Genomic DNA, 22,194 nt, shown 5'->3' with positions numbered 1-22,194 from the left:
GTATACATTGAAAGCCTTGAGGACATACAAGGGGGAAGAACACCGTATGTGTTCTGCTCCCAACTCCACCTCTTTGGCATTCACTGGCAGGGAAGGTGAGATCTTTCTGAGTGAGTGACCTGGGGATTCCCCACTGACTGAGAAACACTGAGCTGGTGAAAAACTGCCCTATCTGGCTTCGTGCCACCACACTGTGGTTTAGCAGATCTGGAAAGCAGCAAGCACAGGATGCAGTACACGTTCTAGCACCACGTGTGACACTTCAGACACACTACAGTACCGATGTGCACAGAAGAATCTAGTTTGCAATTTTGACCATCTTTTTCTCTTGACTTCTGTGTTTTTCACACTTGCTATTTAAATTGTGAAGAAAAATTGTTCCATAGTGGTTAAATAACTGTGTCTTACTGACTTTGCAGTCTCATGAATCAACACATAAGAAGGCTTACGAACATATAAATAAAGTTCACTGCTTTCTAGGACTGTGTTTTAGGTACTTGACCTGGAAAAAAAAAAAAAAAGGAAATGCAACAGTGAATGCAAGTGAATGACTGTTTAAAAGCAGCTAACTCTTCTGCACAGTAACTCTGCAACAAATCAGAAAGCTTTCTGAAGAGGATTTGTTTTTGAACAGTTCTTAAGATATGCTTTAACTTTACTCTCTACAGGAAGAGGACAGAGGTGAATTCTTTTCAGAGGGCAGCATTGGTTTGCTGGTATCAAATGCACATCCATAACAACTGATTTCACCTCCTCCTTCCCCAAAACACCTTCTCTTTGCAAGGTTTTCTGTGCATAGTAGGGGTCTCATTCTAAGGAAGTATCTTTTTATTATTTTTTTTACTGTAAGGCAGTGTTTAATTATGCTAAAAGCAAATCTGTAACTCTTGTTATTGAGTGCTATGCATGACAAAAGTTTGGAGGACTTGGATCCAAGACTGGAGTTCAAAACAGCCTTCTACAATATACCGATGTTTACCTTTAATCTGAGTCTGTCTGATGTCAAGCCATAACTACTTTTTACCATCTGCAGTTTCCACTTGATATATCTAGGCTAAATATTTTTTTAATATCAGTATTGAAGGAAGTCAGGGTTACTTTTCACTGCAAACCTCAGAAACTTCCATGAGAGGTTACAACGGCTGGCCTTGGAGATCTTCAGGAGCTGCAGGTGAGTGACAGCTTCGTGTATTATTACAGAAGCTTTGAAAACCAACAGCAGCGATGCCTGCAAACCTGCCTTCTGATAAGGACCGGGGCTGTTCATACTTCTCTGATTCCACATCAGTTGCCATTTCATGTTCAATTGCTAGCAAGAGAGCATTTCTGCAATAAATACTAATTAATGTATAATTTCATTGCCCTGACTAATAACTTTGCACTTATCCAGGAGTTTATATTTTCCACGCACTTTAAAAATGTTAATCATGATGTTAAATGACAGTGTTTGTGAAAACATATTGCTTAATGGAAGGACAAAACCCTCTAAAGAAACTGAAAAGCACATTAAATGGAAGAGTGGGAAACACTAAGCCAACAGTTCCTTGTAGGCTGAAAATGTTCTTTCCCTCTTGGACTGTTGAATCCAAATGGCATAATTTAACAAAAAAGAAATGTGTGAGACTTGCAGTCACACTGCATAAAGTTTACGTAAGTGGAACTTCCTCTTCAGCAATCACGCATCCTTTCTTAATGCCCAGGAGCTGGGCTGAATTCTCTCATTCCCCACCGATACGCTACAACAGCTACTCACATGTCTGTGTACTTGCCCAGATGCTTGGAGAAACACTGCAGGAGTTACCTGAGCCGGCTTCAGAGGAGTTTTACTGAGGCCCATATACAGTGTTCGTTATAGTTCAAGGCTCCCAGAAGCCACACAGTCCAATATGAAAGAATCCAAGAATTTACAAAGAAGTTGCATAAAGTTATAATTCCTTAAGTTCTCCTGTGATGCTACAATTACCTGCTCAGTGTATGTGACTGAATAACTCATCAGTGAGGTATGGTAACTGATGGGTGAGATCTGACAACATAACAATGTCAGGATGTAGAAATGTAAGGCAACAGAAGTCTGCTTAACTTAACTGGGTTAGCCAGGAATTAATTATATACATAGTGCACTTAATGTGTATTGTTGGAACAACAAGCAGGAAGCCACACCAGGACCCCCACAGAGGAATATTTTGTACGTATCCAAAAGACTATTAGCTTTGGAGGATCCCACAATCTGTCTTATTTTGCCAGCTGGGGAGCATAAACAGAAAGAGAAGCATGAAATCCCCTCAGTAAAGACAGAAAAGGGGAGTGCCGGTTTTCAGGGGCTGCTGAAAGGCAGCAGCTCTGCAGAGGCATCTGGAGAAGCTGGACATACCAGATTGACATGTAAATGAAATAGCATCTTCCCGTCTACAGATCGATATCCAGATCCTCCTGCCTTGTGCTTTTGCTCATATAAATGAGAAAGTAAGACCGTTGAGTCCCCATGAACATGTGTGTAAATTACTGTGTATAGCATCTAACACACAACACATTTCACCATCACCAACTTATTTTGCCATCAAAGGGGAGGGCCATCACTGCAGCTACTCAAACATACCCACCCCTCATACGGCTTTTAGACCAATGTAGCTATTTGCATTTTTACTATTGAAAGGTCTAAAAATGTAGTGAGAATCAAGCTTGCCCCAAACAGCCTACCATCTAAATAGGGAAGGAAAAACAACAAAACCGAAAGAGGCCAAACTGCACAAAAGGCAACAAGACCAAAAATAAAAAAAGATGTTCTTCAAATGCCTTCACCTGGGTTATACTACCTCACTTTTAAGTGATTTTCCTTTAAAGCCTGATACCACGCAGGAAAGCCAGTGTTAGCTTTCAACAAAGTTATTTCATCTCAAACAGGGCCACTGCTTGGCTTGGAGCTATGCTACCGAATGATCTTTAAATATGGAATGAGTTGCATGCCCTAACTAGAAATAGAAGCAGAAGAAATCTAATGAAAGTGGGAAATATTCATCAGGGAAATTTGGAAAAGCTATCATAGCAGTTTCTTTAAATGGCTTTGTGAATTTCATACTTAAGAATCAATTAAATGAATCACTTAAACTTAACAATGGCTACAAAAACAGCCAAGAGAAATCAGAAACCCTCTGTTTGTTTTGTGTTGTTTTTTTAAAATCATTTTACAAGTTGTTGTTTGTTTGTTTTTGTATTAATTACTTCCTATGCCCTAGAATTTCTTCTGCTTTCCTTGTCATTGGTGTTCAAATCGCACTGCTCACAGCAGCCCCAGAGCCTACAGCTTGTCCAAGCTGCCAGCAAGGCCTGCACACTGTGCTCCCACTTCTTCAGTTCAATGCATTTGCTGTGGCAAGGTGCAAAGCACTGATGCACTAAAAGGACAACCATATTATCTACTATGTGGAATTAATTCATAAGAATGTCAAAATTCTCATTTTTACAGTTTCATGGATTTGGCTGTCAGAGCGGGGTGTTAATTTTACCTGGAGCGGACAGGAAAATCAGGATGTAGCTGAAAGTGAAGAATCAGAACCAACATAAAAAGTTGCTGCCTTACTACAACCTGTATATAAGACTTACAGATCATAATCTTTGCTACAATATTGTATCAACCTCTCTAGACAAAAAAAAAAAAAAGAGGATGTATGATTATTGAAGCATTGATTGACTTTGCTAAGTGGAAAATACCCACATTTAGGACACAGTCTGGCATTTCTCAGTTTAAACAGCAAGAAGGAATATGCTTGAAAGGCACAGGAGCTCTAATGCTGAAGAAGACAAAGTCCCCAGTAAACTCGTCTTTGTCACAGGGTCATTTTAGGGACGTTCCCTGTAATTTGATCTTTCTTTCATTTCTCTTAGATAAACAAGCCTAATTATTTCTCCCCTTCAGGATAAATTGAGGGAATGATGGTACTTAATTTAAAGCTACTGTTTCATCTTAATAGTCACTTGGTATGAAGAGTTCAAAATTCTTAATTTCTAGACTGTTAATAAGCCAAAGGCTTCCTCAGATCTTAACAGCAGCAATCATTGATTCTCTTGTCATATTTCAAAAGCCAAACCAGCGGTAAGTAGTTTAAATTTGATACTCCCCGTGGAATAACCTCTTTCATCTATGCTATGATCTGAGTAGCTCTGGTATTACAAGCTACTCAAAGTAGCCTTTGTAAGTGAGAGCACTTTACAATTTTACCAGAATCCTGACCTGCCACAAGTTGTTTTTTCCAGTTATTGAGGGTTTTTTTCCTGTTAAATTAAAAGCACTACGAAGGACTTTCAAAAAATACAAAATAGTATCTGCCTCTTGCAGATATTTAGACTTATATTACATCTCTTCCAATTCTGCCTTATTATTAGGGGTTTCATTGCAATGTCTTACAGTAAAAATCTTACAGTATAAATCCCATTATTCTTAATGGAAAATTAATTTAACCACGTGTGTTACTAACACAGTCAGTTCCTCTACAGGCAGCAGGAAAGGATTCTCCCTCCTGTTTGCTCAGGAAGTGTGAATGAATGATCTTATACAGTCACAAGTGCTCCTCACCTTAACCTTGACCTTGGCTGGCCAGCTAGCTCCCTGCAAAGTTAATTTAGGTAGGCATGCATGTAAAGGACATCCTTTCCTAGGTGCACAATGAGCTCAGCAAAATGAAGAAGCAAAACAACTCTGCTGCAAACACTTGGAAGTCAGATTTCACATGCTCACAGATCAGACAGGTCAAAGCCAATTTCTTATGCGTTCTCATTTGGAAAGGATTAGTTAGAGGTGATATTCCGGTTTATGATTTAGCTCAAGTGTTGTTCTAATAAGAAAATGCAAAATCTCCATATCAAAATGAAAAATCAAATAACCAAACAAACCACCTTTCTTAGCCTTTCCAAAATATAATCGAGTAGGTAGCTTAAAACCTGATTTTAAACCTGATTTGTATATTTTGTGTGACTTACAAAACTATTCACCCACTTTCATATAATGATGAATTTACAGTCCTGAAGTAAATGACAGCTAACTTAAATACCTATTGTAAACATACTAAGGTTACACAAGTGCTTGCATGTCTTCTCTATTTATAGTTACATACAAAAGAGTCATTTTCAGCCACAATCTGAAAAAACAACAAAGTTGATGAATCTCCAGTTGTGTGTAGCAGAATAGCTCTTGGTCTGGGTTGGCATTTAAAGTCTGACTCCTTTTCACATGCCCCAAACCCCACACACATACTACTGCTAATACTCAACACAATAGCATTAATACCATCTGATTAGAACATGCTTCAAGAGCATAATACTCTAAAGAGAATGAATATCCTATAAGTTAAATGATGACACTAGTTTATATGAAATCCTAATTAGCTCAGCAGAAAAGAAGAAAGACTTCAGAGTATGAAAGTGTCAAAGCAGACCATTCATAAAGGCGCACGATTTCCTCTTAGCCTCTTAATCACATTTTCAAAACAGCTCCCTAAACGTGTGTCTGCAAACACGTCTGTTTCTGTACACAGCATGGCCACTTCCATGCTGAAGTGCTCGCTCCCCTGATGCTGTAATGGATGTGTATTGGTCTTAAAAGCACCAGGAATCACATTCTAGTTTTGGGTCTTCTTGCCGTTTAGTCCTTGGGTTAAACCAGTGACAATGCTTCTGCACTATATTTAAATGTTTTTTTCAACTAAGAACAACAATATTTTTCCTCCAGTGAAGTTAAGGGAACTTTCAAAAGACATTAACTTGTGTTTGTCAGTGAAAACTTTGTATGAGGGCTCCTGTTTTATAACAATGTCAGCTGTTTGCACCCTCTACCCCTTTACAAAGTGTGGTTCTGTCTTCTGAACACACAGTTCTCCTGACGTGTGCAATTTCCTGTCCTTTGTAAGAAATTGCTTCTGAGTCTGAGAAGTACTGTGGGTTGGGCTGTGCGTGTAGAGCCAGACACTGGACAACACTGGCTGAATGGATCGGTTCTCTGCTGTCTTCTTCGTCTCCCTCTGCACGTGTGCAGACTGGGCAATGAACTGAGCCTGGAGCAGATGGGCTGAAGGGCTATCCAACAAGCACTTCAGAGCCCTGTGGAAGTTATCTGGAAATCACAGTACAATTTATGACAGTACTACCAATTCAAATTTGCTATATATCTCTTTATAGCAATGGGCACTAGGAAAAGAATAAAACTTTTCTTCCACAGAAACATGTCAGAGATGTGGATGTATAGCTTTCTTATGAAAAGTCTTGTGTACGTTGCAGATGACTTATACTGGACAAGAAAAGAAATGTTGTGCAGGTATGGAGTGTAAGCATTCACTTGGACATGTCGGTCACCCCTCTTAGGGAGATGAAGTTTGTGAACTGAATCTCTGATGCTGTTGATTTGAGGTGGCAATTCCACGGCTGCAGCTTTTTCTCCCTCTCAGCACAGTCAAGCTGCTCAAAATCACAGCCCTTGCACAACAGAAGGTGGGCTTACAGATTTTGCACTTGCAATGAAACGTTTTAGAAGCAGCAGGCATTTTTCAAAGGCATGGTGACTGAAGCCACTTCTGTTACAATTGTTTCACTGAGACTGCCAGCAAAAAATGAGAGGAAGTCAAGCAAGAGAAGGGGCACATAAGAATCTCTGGCCATAACTGATTCTGCTACTTCTTTGTTTAATCATAATTCCAAGTGGCGGAAGCGGGTGTAGCAGGAAAAGCAAATAACAAGAAGCTGAGTGATAGATTAAAGTCATTTCTAATTTGGACTTAAAGTTTGACCAAGCTGCCACAGAAAATGCTGCTGCGCTTCCCATTAATTTTGATGCAAATCTTCCCAGTGTATGGTTAGGAAAATTATTATTTTTAGAGTACAGATCGGGAATAGCTGAGCTAGCCCTCCAATTTTGCGTTGTCACAGAATTGTTTTCTATCTGTCAGAGATGATAATTTTGTGAAGAGTCACACCCTAAACTGGGAAGAAAGGAATGAAAAGGAATAGAAAGAAAAAGCAAGGGAAAGAGAAGAAGGGGAAATAGATGAAAAATCACATTAAATTGTGATTATATTTCTTCCTGCCCAGTGCTACAAGTACTCCTGCACAAGTACAAAATCACTAACAGAGAATATGCAAAGAAGCAGTATTTGTATGTTTAAAGAGTCTTTCAGATGTTTTTTAAAATCAAAGTATAAAATAAAAAACCCTGCTCCTCTCCACATTCTTATCTTGACAGTCACTTAAGATCTCATGTTTCAAAAAGAGTTTCTCCTCTGAGTTTAGACAAGTCAGGATGATCTGAGTAATCCTGAAAATTGGATGAAGAACCAGAATCTTTGTGATGATGTCAGCAGCGATGTAGAATTCACCACTCAATCTACCTTCTCAGTGGGCCTCCATCAAACTATGTTTATGTTGGCATAAATGCAATGTGACTCCACTGATACCAGTGCACGTCAACCAGTCTAAAACCACGATGAGACCTTCCACAGCTGTATTCCTGTGTCGTGAGTCAGCGGTCTGTCAAGACTGCACAGTAACGATCATAAATTAATTTGTATGCTCACCATCTGACTCTCGGAGAGAAAATGCTTCCGCCTGCTCCGGGCTGGAAACCTTCATGTGAATTCTGCCACCAGCCAGAGGGAGCCCAGCAGAGTGGGCTGAGGACGTGCTGTGCTTCTGGCCTCTGGGGCCAGGAGCTCCCTGGAGCACTGTTATGAAGCGGGGCTGTTCGGGTGGGCTCTGTGGGCAGAGAGCACCCTGTAAACATGAGAGTCTCTTCTCTCGTTTGCATGGGATGCCATGAATAGCATGAGCAAAATAAACCCAACGTTGAGCCTCTGCAAAATCCTGGACCGAGATCTCTGGAAAATAAAATGCACTCTTTCAACACGAAATAGGATGCAGGGATTTGCCAGCTTCACTGAATGGTGAGTAGCTATGTGAATGAAACGTATCAGCTCCCCTAAGCAAGGCTGATGAGGACAGCGAGGCTGAAACATAACCCTAGCAGACATTACCATCGGAATTGTGCCTGTCTCAGCTCCAGGCTGGGTAGCCTGCTTTCAACCCCAGCACAGCTTCATTTTAAATGCATCATTACCTAATAACTGGAAATAAATCTCAGCACAAAGTATATGAAAACCAAGCTACGATCACCACACACACTTTCCACAACATTCATCTTCTTCACTTGCTCTCATTCATAACTCAATGTACAAGGCAAATTAAATTTAATTAGATCAGTGATCAAATTAAGTGATATAAAATTGCATTGGGAAATACTGTGTAGCAGTGAGGATCAGGGTGAGAACACTTGGAAATGGAACAGTTTCAAAAGAGAGACTGTTGCTACCATAGAGAAAAATGTAGAAAAAGCAACACTGAGTAACAGAGAGTTCACACACTCTCAAAGCTGCTGATCAGTGAAACTGTCAAACCCAGCTTTTGTTCATGTAAACAGAGGAAGACTGTTCCTATAACAAACTTGCCCCAATGTGCCCTGCAGGGATTCATGTTGCAATCCTTTATCAATTCCTGTCAGGCATTATTCTGCCAGCTTGTAATCCTATAGCAAAAGTCTGCAGAAAGAAATGCTCAGGAAAGAAGTGCAGCAGCTCATCCTTCTCCATGCCAGACAGGCCAAAGCCCTGAGAAAGCATTCTGCAAATATGCAAATGATAATATAGCAGAAGCTGAATTTTTATGTTTTGATGACTGGAATATGTACAACAGGCTGGCTTTGCACAGCTTCTGGGCAACTTGTTGGTTACTGTGTGGCACTGCATGCAGAGGCAAAGAAGTTGGGAGTGCTCTGGAGGAAGCTCTGAGGGCGTCAGCATGGTTTGCAAGACAGACAGAGGCTCCAGATGCGGGAGACACTTGCACTGCTTGGTTTCCTGAAAAGGACATTTAAGTTTTAGGTACTACAGATTGACTTGCTATAGCAGAAGCAATTTTATACTAAAAATGCACATTCATTCTGTCATGCATTTCCATCCCTTGGCAAGTAAGCATTCCTGCTTTCACATGCACATGTGCAACCACACAGCTTTGCATTTCAAAACAGTCTGAGCCCGCTCTGCTATGAGAAATACCATGTGCTCTGAGCAAAAAGGGAGGAGAGGGAATTCTGTAAATCAGCTGAAATCCAGCAAAAATTGTCTGCACCAGTAACCTTACAGAATGGCAGGTTATTTTTGTTATAGGTTCATTGAAGGAATTAGAGTGAAAAGATCATACTTTGAGAACATTTAAAGACAGGATTTTTTTTTCCTCTAAGGTCATTCAAGTACAGCACCTACACAGAAAGGGACCTCACGGTGGCTGTCCTGATCAAATCTTTATCAGAAGCTCCAAAAGACAGCTGGCAGTGACAGGGCCTACAGTTATATACATTCACTGCATTATATAGACGTGTTTACTTTGACAGAAACAATGACCAAGACTTCTAACACAATTCATCTTCAGATGAATTAGTAAAACTTAAACCTCTAAAATGAAGCATTTTGCAGGTCTTTTGGTCTATTACACGATGTACATCACAGAGAGATGTTTAGTGAGATCATCTGACTACTGGAAACAAACTTTACACTAGACAAGCTGCAAGGATAATTCTCCTTGTCCACCTTGCGTGTGTAGCAAGCAGCTGACCCGTGAACTAGTTAGTGCCTGGCACCTCCATTTAGTCCTAAAGCTCTGCCATCACCTCATCCTGTAAATGGTGTCTGGAAACTGTTTCAACTTCCCACCAGGCCTTGTGCAAAGAAATCATTTCTAGGGTTGCAGGAAACCTTGTACAGCATTTAACTTCAAGAGAATGTGAAGGAAGGGGCAAAGCAGTAATTTCTTAGTACTTACACAGCAAATGGAAAGCAAATGTAGCAATTCAGCAGTTCTGAAAATGCTGGTCTATGGCACAGTCAGCACAGCCTTCAGATTGTTATGGTCCAAAAAGCCATGTTTGTGGAACTGTGTGGGATGTGGGTATGTAAATGGGGTTTATGTCACAGAGAGAGAGGAAGGGGAGGGGACAGGGTAGAGGCCAGAGGGGAGAGGAGTCCATCCAAACCTTCTGCTACTTATGTACCGGAATACTTAAAATAAAAATGCTTCTGCAGGCCAGAGAAAAAAGGATGAATTAATTATTTCCATACATGTGAATCAATACGCATCAGCTATTATGAAAGCAAGTAAAGGAAGTCTAAAGCTTTTCACTTTGTTCAATGAACTGGGTTTGATCCATCTTTTCCTTTTGTAACATTATTTGCTACTTTTTATGTAACTGGAAAAAGCAGTTACATTAAAATATCATTTCCACCCAAGTTCAAGCCACAAGATCTGAATGTTTGCCAAGTTTTTGGTGTATTGCTAGAAACTAGTACTGTGCTATTTTCCAGGGTTGGTCTGCCACTCCTATGTACTTTTCTCTGTTCAAATATTTTCTCTAAACTTCTTTTGTTACAGTATTTTTACCTCCTTCTGAGTGGGGAAAGTTTATTCTGCAGACAACTAACTCAGGACATGTTTTACTGAACAATTTATTTCCTGAGTATGAATGCTGCTGCTATTGTTTGCAGATAAAGACATAAATAATTCAAAAACAAAACAAAACAAAACCAAACCCATTACAAAGTATGCATACAGTTTGATCCCATTTGCCCCAAAGATTTTAAATTTTCATAAATCAAAGCAAATATATTTGTGCAGTCAGAGCTGTTGGAAAAGTAGTTCACTGGTCCGTTCAAACTCCTAAGGATGTGCTTGGCTATCTATCTGTATAAAAGATCAGCAGGGAGAAGGTGCAGCTATTCTTATAATTGCTCACAGCAATGACAGTAAGTCAGTTTTTCCCTCAGGTCTACGTAGGAGAGGGCACCAAGGTACTGTTTTCAATCAAATTAAGCATAAAATGCCTTGAAAATGCATGGCCACGTAAAGCAATGCATACGTGGTCTGTGTTCCCATGCATGCAATGCAGAGTGTTAGGAGCCAGGTCATTTTTGGAAAATGAATAGCTATCTCATGCTTAACATTTTCCTGAAGTCGTAAGTGCTCTATAGAGTTGTCCTGCACCATTAAACAGTGACAATGTTGCAGCCTAGAGGTACCTTCTTTTCAGCGATGGGTGAAGAGATTTTTGTGTTTTTCCCTTGTATAATTCATAAGTTAGCAAGACCACATTTTTGAGTTGCAAAAGTAGGACATCTGTCACCATGGGGAAGCAATGGGGGAGTATGCAGCCTGCTTTTGACAGCTGTGGGCTTGTGGTCAGTAGAAAGGTGCCTACTTGATTTTCTCTCCACTTCAGCATTCCTGCCATTTGGCTCTGTCATCTTCCAAATTTCTTCTCCAGAATACGGCCTTCTTTCTCACTTCTAGCCACTCATTTTCTTTCCTAAGTTGTCCACTAGCTCCTTCCTCTGAGTTGCTGGGACCCAGGTAAGCGCCCCGAGCCCCCCTCCCAGCTAGCAATTACTCCCAGACAGGGTAATCAGAGGCATCTGCTCACATGAAATCAAAATAAAATTTTGCATCCAGCAGAATTAGGCAGATTTCTTTACGTGAGTCATTACCACACGGATATCCTGCTACTTAGATTACTTCTATCCGAGACGTCTCAGTGCAATCAAGAGAAATTGCTCTGCAGACTCAGTTAACTACACGCAGGTATCTTCTGGGGCTCTATGGAAGCTTGTGCCTTATTACTACAAACCACTTTTTGGCTCTGCAAATGCAGTGGGAAATGATGAATATAACGTCTTTCCTTCCTCGCGGCCATGCGTGTCCATGTTGGCTGCTCAGTACCGCTGCCCTCACTGGCTGTCACAGCATCACACGAGCACTGGGACTGAGGGACTCAGCCCAGGAAACAGTTGCTTCCTCAGCTGACCCGGCAGCTGGGCTCTGCAGCCGCAGACAATACATAACACGGGCTTCTCTTCTAGCTTCTAGAGCCATCCAGGACGCAGTTCACAGCACTGAGCCGCACTGCCTTCACTGAAGCACTTGCTCGGGACGGCTCTGTTCTCAGCACAGAAACGCACCCTGGGGCCCGCGCTGCAAGTCGCAGCAGGTTCCTCTCTGCTCGGTCCTTCCCCAGGGCTGGTGGATCTACAACGGGATGAAATGTCCAGAAAGGTAGCCACCCACGGCCTGCCACCACCCGTGAGGCAAGGTTAGCCAGGCCCTGGAGCAGGCACAGGGCGCAAGGGGGCTTCCAGCGCTGTGCACCAGCAGCCTCACGCTGGCCTGGGAGCGGGGGTGATTTTCCACCTGGAGCTCTGTATCGCAGTTTGCAAGGCTCCATTTCACCTGCAGTGTTTAAACTGAGAACTCTGTAACATCCCAGGAGCAAACGTGTATCAGGCAACTATCTTCTACACCAGCACTTCAAGTACATCATTCGAGAAAGAAATTCTATTCAACTTCCACTTTTATATGCCATCTCTTTCCAGGAAATGTTTTTGCTTATCGTGATCTTATTTTTCACCAGTAACAAAATAAACAGCTCAACAGATCACTAACAGTTTCTTCCACTGCTGGGACTAACTTTGAGCAAAACCCCAACATGTCAGTGAAAGGGATGGTGCTTGCCCACACATCAACATGTAGAAATTATAAGACTTGCTACTGTATTCTACTAGCTACAGAGCATCTTTGCTACTATTATCAATGCTATTAACATTGACTTGTGAGAGGTCGTCTCCATTTCTGCAGGATTTTTGACCCCTTAGAGGAAGATGAGCCAGGAACTAGCAACACCTGGTATTAAAGACTATAAAACAAACACTGGAAAATCCTCTCAACGCCAGGGAAAACAGCTCAGCGTGCAAAGGAACTTCTTGACCATGCTTTTCATTTTCCAAAATAATTACATACCTCCCTCTAGGGGAATCCTAATTGCTCTGCCTACTCTAAACTAAAAGCCCTTTTGCTTTAAATAGTACATGACTAGGAAGCCACACTGTCCTAGGGAGACGCAGTATTTCCACATGCTGTGACGAAGCCGCTCACTAAGAGCTTTGCCCAGCCCCTTAGCCTGTGATCTCTGAAGATGTTCGCCCCCTCCTCAAAATACTCTGTGCTGGAAGTTTGAATAGAAAAAACATCCTAACACTTTGTTTACTGTAAGCACTGGATGATTAAAAAAGGTTTAATATCACTTAGGAAAAGGCTTCTTTCTACTCCTTGCTTGAAATGCCTGCTTGCCACTCTGGTAACAAGGAATATTTCTATATTATAGCTAGACAGAGGAGACATGATATTCACATCATTCACATGAGGGAGTTCAACGCACATATTTTAGTCCAGTATAATCAAAAAAACTGCAAGGATAAGCCTGCCCTTTGATGGCTTATCTACACAGCCACGTGGATACTAAACACACAGGACTGCAGCTAGCCTATGTAGATTGGCCCCAATGATTTAAAATGGATTCAGTTGTTTCCACAAGCTTATGGCATGGACTGACAGCCCCTATTGCAGGTCCCTATAAGATCCTCAAACAGTCTGAACTGGTGCATCTCTCCCGGTGCAGGACGGCCCTGGCCGGCATGCACCAGCTGCACGGCCAGTCCTGGTGCCAGCTGCTGCGGGGCAACTCCCAGCTCAGCACGGCTGCAGAGTCCAGCTCCACGCTGCATGGGGCACCCTGCTGGGGCTTCCACCCAAACATAATTGTAGACATTATTATAAGTCAGCCATTGAGAATGATGAGGTGTGGTCACAATTTGCCTTAAGCTGCAATATGATTTTTTTTAATGCTACGGAAAACACATACATAAGAGATGTAATTAGCTTGCCATACAGATTCATACTTGAAAGACATTTATCTCACCAATGGTAACAATAGCTAATCTAATTTTATTTGTATTCTAAACTTCTCCATGTTAAAAGAAATATTTTCTGTTGCAGGAAAATATACAAACGCACCTATAATTTTAACCAGGATACTGACAAAATGCTCTTTTTCCCTACCAAGTAGTGACCAGCTCCACCGTTATCACCCACCAGAAAGCAGCAGATCATAATAGTTCTTTCAGTCAATGAACCATAAAGACAGAAGTCTACATAGGCCTTGCTGGTTTAGCCTGTAAGTCTGACGACAGAATAAGACATTTCAATAATCAGAGGACCACAGAATGACAGGTTGTAAAGCACTTCGAGAGACCAGCTAGCTGGGTAGGGCTCAACTGGCAGCCCCAAGGACCCTTCCTCCAGGCCAAACCCATGCCTCTTTATCTCTTTAAAATTCTGTGGGATTTAGCCCCTTCCCACCCGGTGAGTTGGGATAAACACAACTGCATCCCCTACAGGTGTTTGTCAGACATATTTTCAAAACTTTCTACAACACGGCCTGTGCGTGTGCACCTCAGCACAAAGTGTAGTTCATGACTTAGCTTAAATGAAATAGGAAGGGGTTTAAGACAAACTGATGGATTTTGCACTGACCTGTGTCTGTCATTTTTGCTAGAAACAAAGCCCTTTATATCTCTAATCCTGTGCCCTGCTTCTGACCTCACTGAATTACAACTTGCTGATCTCAGGCCATTTCTTCAATTATTCAAGATCATTCCAAATTCCAACCTGCCTTTCAAGCACGTAGAAGCAGTTTCAGTTTGGTGTCATCGAGACATTTTGGAAGCATGCTCTGCTCCCTCATACAAACTTTCATTATAACCATACGAAGGAGGCAGGATAAACATTCCTAGAACCCCATCTGCACTGGTTAGCCTTTCTGACAGCAACCAGGTGTATGGCAGTGCACTGGCTATGTGGTTTGGAACAGTTTTACACTGGATTTCTACTTCTACTTCTACCAGCATAGATTGCTAATCAAAATGTTGTATTTTGGCCAATGGAGTTGTGCTCGAAGCTAAAGGCAGACAGATAACAGCACTTGGAACAGGCTATTTACCTGTTGAAAAAAATTAGTTGGATATCATTTGTACATCACAAAGGTACATGTGAGGTGTTTACCACCTTACTGTCCTCAAGAAGTTTATAAACTGATTGTTAAACAAGTTAACCTAGAATCCTGCTGACTCCAGCAATGCTCCTTTGTCTTTAATGCCTCAGCTCTTCTCTTTCTCCTGTTTAAAGAGACGTATTATTATACTATGTGCATCGCCAGCCCACCGGGATCTCTCCCCCTCATCCTCCACGGGTTTTCAGAGATAATTGCTAATGCTTCAGAGGTTGCTTCAGCTACTTCTGTAAGTAGTCCACGATGAATTCCATCGGGACCTGCCAACCTGAATATATCCAACTTATCTAAACAGGGTTTAACTCGTTCCCCTCCTGTGCTGAACTGCCTTTTATCCTTTGCTAGAATTCTGCAGCCTGCTCTGCGTCTGTCATTTGTGTTTATGCTGATAACTAAGGACAAGTTAAAACTCCATAGAATAATAACTGAAATGTCTGAGTTTTGCATTTTAAATTGAACACTTAAAATAAATATTCAAGAATTCTAAGCAGAAGAATTAGCTTTCCTGTTCTGCATTTACAACAATATTTTCTAAGCAAATGTATTTCAAAATAGTTTAAAAGGCTTTTCCTGTTTTCTTCACAAGTATCTTATTTCCTAACTTCCAAATATTATATCCAATAAATATTGAATTATTATTCCAAATAATCTCCAAATATGGAGATTTCCATGGTTAAATGATCTCATTTACATTGAGGTATATCATACAATTAATGTAGTATTTCCACTATTTAACTCCATTTCTAAAAGCAAACACTTTGAAAAGAAAGAGTACATTCTCATCGAGTTTAAAATTTTTAACTATTTACTATTTGAGTTCTAATTTTAATTCTGAGATATTCTATACTGTAAATTTTTATCTTACTACATAATCTTACTACCTTATCTTACTACCCTTTATCTTATTACCCTTACTACATAGGGTAATAAAAGTCAATACCTTTTTAACCATTATGGTAGCACCTCTCTGTAGTAAACATTTAAATTAATAGCCTTCCTTTGCCAGACCCTTATTTTTCTCAAAAGAGAACTGCAATTTAGAACTTTCCTTTGGAATTGTTAAAGTAGTTTTTTGGTATTTCTTGATGTTGGGGTATAGTGCTTGTTCAGACATACAACTCACTCTGAATTTACCTCTACCTTTATTTGATGAATGAACTAGCTAAAACTCCTGTAATGGAGAAACTTAGCAATTTGCCTCCCCTCCCGACAGCCAACTGCGGTTTCTCTTTTGCTTTCTCTCTCTCTGCATTTGCATGAATGACTTCTCAGCCAACTTTCTGCTGATTTCTAATGTCACAGGCAATGGAGTGATCACCTGGGAACTGCGGTCATGATGCAGTGTCAGCATTTTCGTGCAAGCCCCCAGTGTGCTGAGCCAGCAGGGCACAGCTGTCCCTTATCACTGCAATGTCTGTTTGCCTTCAGCTAACATGCTGTGCATCCAGATGTGTCAAAATGTCTCTCAGAGCAACTCCTGTACTTAAACAAGGGAGAACTCTGAACAAGCGCCTTTCAAGAGTATTTCATAGTTTATTTATCAAAATGCTGCTTTAGAAATCATTTACCGTCATGCAGGGCTGAGAAACAATAGCAGAAGGATGCAACCATGTATCTGCTGCCTCTCCCCAAATTAAGGAGTATGCATTTTATGGTTGCCTAAGTGGCAACAATGCTCTCATTCTGCTGTGCATGGACTACCACTTATCTGCAGCACATTTGCTGATCATCTGTAAGGACCTGGGGAGTTACAAAATTCTCATTTTTTTTGCTGTTTCCAGCAGCAAAAATTAAATGGAAGAAACTTGAAATATATTTAATAATTTCTTGATATAACCTCCACTATTTAAATTTAAGTCTATATTACAAGATAATGAATGAGAAATCCTGACAATACAGAGAGAATATGCATTCTGCAGAGATGTGTCCTGAAGAAGCCGAGATAGGTGCTAGGTGCAGGAAAAATCCAAACACGTGAAGATGGAATTCTGTCTCAAAGTTATGATTCCACAGAAAATTCATCAAGTGGGTATTAAGCAAGCGCGATCTCTGAGGGGATAGCAGAGTTATTTCTTTTTTGCAATTACTGTGCACTAAGTAATAGATAAATGTCAAAACAGCATTTGTTACATGGTCTATTTAATTTTGAAGCTTTCCTTCCAATGTTGCCACGCTGTAACAAATAGAATGTGAAATGTGACCCTGGAAGCATCCCACAGACTCCTAATATATCCATCTTCTTTGTACTGTTAATTACATCTTCCGAGCCACTACACATCCAAATAATTTTGATTCTGAATTTTAGTTATTTAAGAATAGAAAAAAGGTAAGCCAGCACCCAAACATAACAAGCAAATATTACTCAAACAGTGTAATTCCCTCGGGCTCATACCAAAATTGCTTTCAAATAAAAATCAAAGAGCTACTGCATCAGCTGTATCCCAAAATAGGAATGTTTATTAGTGAGGGATAAAACTATATCCCCATCTACCGTACATACATTCAAATAGTTATTCTGCCATCTGGAGGATTTTTCTAATGTTCCATCAAAGCTCAATCCAAACACTGTCTGCTCTGGCATGTATTTAAAAGACGATGGTCATTCCAGTTTCTGAGTAAGAAATGATAATTTATGTTAACAATGTATTTCAAAATATTTCAATCCAATGTATCATCAGATTTTCAAGACTTTCACATTCTCTGGTAGAAAATTTCTATTTATCATCCTTTAAAAATGGCAGAAAGCCTAACATCTCTGTGTCCTATGTAGCATAAAGTGTTTCTGGTGCTGTTGTATAAGTACATGATGTTCCTAAACCTATGAAAACCTTACTTACATTCCATTAACATTTTCAAGCAACCACATCACACTATCAAACTGAGCACTAATTAGGCCTGTTAGCTCAAAAATTGCTAAGTTCGCTTGCCTTGACGATTCTTTGATTATTTTTTTGAAGGACTTGAGGTCCATAACTGCTTTTTTGTTGTTAATGTATATTCCATAGTGCACACATAAATCGTCAGGAGTTAAGTCTAGGAAGTACATCTGGAAGGCCAGAGACATTCTACGTCAATCTGTCTAAAATAAAGGGCTAGGAACATTTTCGATTTTTGTGTATCTCCCCTCTCAAAACAAAAAAAATTTACTCTTTAAACTTTTTTCCTGAGAATTCATCATTTAGTGTACAGACCACTGGCCTGGAGGTCAGAAGATGGTTGCCACTCCTACCTTTCTCACTGCCCTGGAGAACAACTGTTTACATGTTCCCTTCAGTTCCTTGTCTTTTATATTTAACAGTGTAAACTCTTCAAGGCAGGACCTCTTACTACATATATATACAATTAGAGCCCTTAACACAATTAGACCCTACCACCAGCTGAGGTCTCTCAATGCTACCCGTGCTAATAAGAGTAAACATGGCTAAGCTGGGAATTGCTAGATGGCACCATAACACTCAGTTTCATTAGTGTTTTCCTTAATGTACAGCTACTTTTCAGTCTCTGAAGACTTTGCTATTGATGAGGCAAGTTGGCTTGATACAAAAAAGGGAGCTTGCTTTCTCAGATTCTGTATCTATGTTGATTTTGATGGAGTTTTTCCTGGGTTACTGATACTTGGGCTGAAGGAGATTATATATTTACCATCTGTGGTTATATTTGTACAAAATAAAGATGACTGACTAGTAGGTACTGAAGTCACCTTCAAAAAGTATGCTACAGTCCAGATCATGACTTCTTTCTCCAGTGGCCAAACAACTGGCAAGGCTCCAAATGCCGAGACTGTTCAGCAAGGAAGCCACTATGTGAACAGAACGGTGTTATTTCTTACTATTCCTTAATGAAAACTACAGAGTAATTCTACAAGAGGAGCAATCATCTGAAAGATATATCATAGAAAAAAATGAACCGAGAGAGTGCTGCAGATACTAGCTAATTTTTCGTCCAGCTAGCTGCAGTGCACCATAAGACTGTTCTCACATTTTCCTTTGTAGTCTTCTCAGAAACAAACAAATAACGTAAAAATTGGTTCCCAAAAATCAAATGAGGGGTACAAAGCCTCTCTCCTACATTTAACATTTGAAAGCATACTGAAAGAAAGGCATACGAATTTAGAGAAAGCTAAAAATGTTAACCTAGCATATATAACTTTCTATGGTTTATATGACAGGAATTTATATTATGCTTTCTATGTAAGACTGGAAAGCATAAAGCTTTATGCTAGAGCATCACTGTGTGAGCAGCCAGTGCCTTTCTAAAAACTCTCTTCTTTTGTGTGACTACAGAACATCAGTGGGAGGTGTCTGCAAACTGAAACGGGGCTTCAACCCAGGAGAATCAAATAACTAAAGGAACAAAAAGCAAACATCAGTAAAAGATTTTGCTTGTCCTGTTCTAAGATACAGACCTACTTTGAGGGGACTACAGGAAAAAGGCCATTAATAGCACAGCAGGCTTTCCCCACTGACCTGTGCAACTGTGACTATATCACCAGGTCGCTCTTACTGAGAGCGGAACAAACTCCCTTCCAACACTCTCAGAGTTGTACTGAAATTTATGGCAGTTAATTTGCCCCCTTCCATTTTTTACATTTTTGAATTTGATTTAAACACTGATGGTTCAAACATCTGCATCACCGGTACTGACAGGATCTCCCTGGCAGGCAGAAGAAATGTAGCATATGCCAGTGGGCCCTATGGTACAAAACTATCTGCAGCCAATTGCAATGCAAATCAAAGCAAAAAATGTGCAGCATTATGGGAAACTGCTAATCCTAAAAGACAGTCTTAGGTGTCAGCTAAATAAAGCAGTGGACAAGTCCTTCATATTCCACAGCTGTCACCTAAACCTGATTTACTTCTACCACAGTGTCTAGAGATCATAACTGTAATTAATTAAGGCACAACATTACTTCTATAATCTGTTTCAAAACTTCAAACCATATTAAGCATCTCACTCGGAAACTAAAGATTATGACACGCTTCTTGTAACTGAGCTCCCTGCTATTTATTCTCTTATACAAAGACCATAAAAATACCTGCAATGACTTAAATTTCAATTAAAAATTTCCACTTCTGAAATCATGCTGAAATACAAACTGTGGGACATTAACAGAACACAGGATATTTATTCTGCTAGTGGGATCACCTTGTCTCTAAATGTTAAAGGGAACACGGACTATTATTCCCACAACTCCACCCTTTCCTATGGGAATAATAAAAGGAAAGCAAAAGTCATCTTTCTGCTTTCACTGGACTTGTTTACCTTGCCTTACTAGGACTCATTTTGGCAGGCTGGTAGCAACAATTCTACTGTTCTAGGAGACATTTCTTGACATGCAGCTTTCTTGATACGAAGTCTTGCACGAAGTACATCGCTGACTGAAACACAGCCTTGCCCAGCTCCTCTCGCTCCTTACCAAATCTCCCAGTGACCAACGGTGGTAGTACTAACACAGGGAGAATGCCAGGAATGTGTGGTATGTCTTGGTTTGCATAATGGTTCTCCTTTAGGAGAGCCTTCAATATAGTTGTTTGTAAATGGGATTTCAATCATTTTTGTGTATTTAAGATGGATAAGGACTTGCTGCAAGGAAGTACTTCTTGGCATGTTTTCAGCAGGTACTTTTGCACGGCTCAACACAAGTCAGATTTACAACATAGGAAGACCATTTTTTCTCCCAGGCTTTCTTTTGCTTTAGTCCCTGCCTTTTCTCGTAGGGATAGGAGATGGAGTGAAAGCGTAGCGTGCTTCTGAGGCTTGAGCAGGCACCTGAAAGACAAGGGCCACAGGTAGAGCGGTCTACAGCCCAAGAGCAGAGGGTCCCTCTTTGTGCACTTCTGGACTGACCACACCGACCAGCATGCGGCACTTAGTATCACTACCTACATGGCATGTGTAAATGATACACATATACACACGCAACAATCTATGTGTCGGGCAGAAGGGGACCAGTCGCTTTTTGCATCCCATTTTCATCACAGTAGATGTTCTTGTCAAGGAGGATGTGCTCTACAGGAACAATTCTCCCTGTAAGGCAGCTAGGATCAGGGCTGCTTTTGAAAGGTGGCTCTTTCTGTTTTGCAGTCTGTTTAATCATTTCTTGATGTTTCAGTGTTATTTGCTGCAAGCATTATTTTATTACCTATCTAAATTTAGAATCTGTTTCTCCATACTGTCTCGTGTCAGAGAACATTTTCTTAGCCCTTGATTATCTTCTTCCTTTTTAAAAATCTTTTCCCTCAATGTGCCACATACACAATTATGTCTCGTACCTCTTGGATACTCAACTTCAGTCAAATTAAGAAGGATATCTTCTAGCTGATAAAATGTCACAGGTCAAAAAGTAATCAGCAAGTAATCAGCAATCACACATCAGCAAGATCTTTGCCTCATGTGCTAAAATGACCTAGAAAAAATTCACCCACTACTCAGTCATCAACCGACAGATCCAAAGGAAGGTACTTTTAAGAGTGACGTCTTGCCTTTTGACAAGAATTTTAATTTTTGAATTCACGTACATTAGTGATAAATGTAAGAAGTCTGACAATCAAAAGTAGAGTAAAAGCAGAAACAGAAGTAGATGAGCTCACTCAGCACTAGTCTATCAGCTCCAGCTCCCACCTATGCAGAAGAATCTCTGCCACTGGCTCTATTTCCCTGCTGAAAACAAACACCAGAGGATGTTTACTCCCTTCACACCTTATAGCTCACTCCACGCTCATCTGAAAGGGATGCATTTTGAAACTAGCTGCACCTTGTTTCTCGGTGACTTTACATGGGAAAAAATGTAGTGGAAATTACACTCTTTGACTCAATGGACACAAAATGAAATGCACACAAAATATTTCAATCTTCTGAAAATTCCATTCTCTAGTTCGGTAGTTTCACAAACATATGACACATGCATAGCCTAAATTTTACTTCATTGTCTGCAGCCATGTACCTTTCCTCAGAGAACAATTTTGGCTTATCTTCGAAATGTGAATGCAGTCAGAACTATTTCTTGAATGTGGGCGGTAAATGCCCTCAAACACACCCATCACAAAATCCCTTCTTTTACATAAAGTACAAATCCAGCACTCCATCAGCCTGCTGCATCCACTTGTCCTCCCTTTTTTTTTTTCAAAAGAAAATCTAAATGGAGTTGGCATATATCATAAAATGTTTAGAGCCTTTGTGGGTCCCAATGGCATGTTCTTCTATCAGGGCTCATT

At 40.4% G+C, this 22,194-nt stretch overlaps 1 protein-coding gene across 2 annotated transcripts in view; it reads right to left on the bottom strand.

Annotated features, from left to right (window-relative positions):
* The window catches only part of TJP1 (tight junction protein 1), a 164,207-nt gene that overhangs the window by 105,771 nt on the left and 36,242 nt on the right, over positions 1–22,194 (bottom strand). Inside the window, exon 1 of one of the 2 annotated variants that reach the window (XM_035553844.2) lies at positions 20,243–20,369. The exons of the other annotated variant lie outside the window; for it this stretch is intronic. The gene's annotated coding sequence lies outside the window, so the exon portion shown is untranslated. Of the gene's footprint in view, positions 1–20,242; positions 20,370–22,194 lie in introns of those variants that run through there. 2 annotated transcript variants of the gene reach the window in all.

Source organism: Cygnus atratus, chromosome 11 (assembly GCF_013377495.2).
Source record: "Cygnus atratus isolate AKBS03 ecotype Queensland, Australia chromosome 11, CAtr_DNAZoo_HiC_assembly, whole genome shotgun sequence".
In the NCBI taxonomy this organism is placed as follows: domain Eukaryota; kingdom Metazoa; phylum Chordata; class Aves; order Anseriformes; family Anatidae; genus Cygnus; species Cygnus atratus.
The sequence above is the reverse complement of the archived record's forward strand: the minus strand, read 5'-3'. Positions and strand labels throughout refer to the sequence as shown.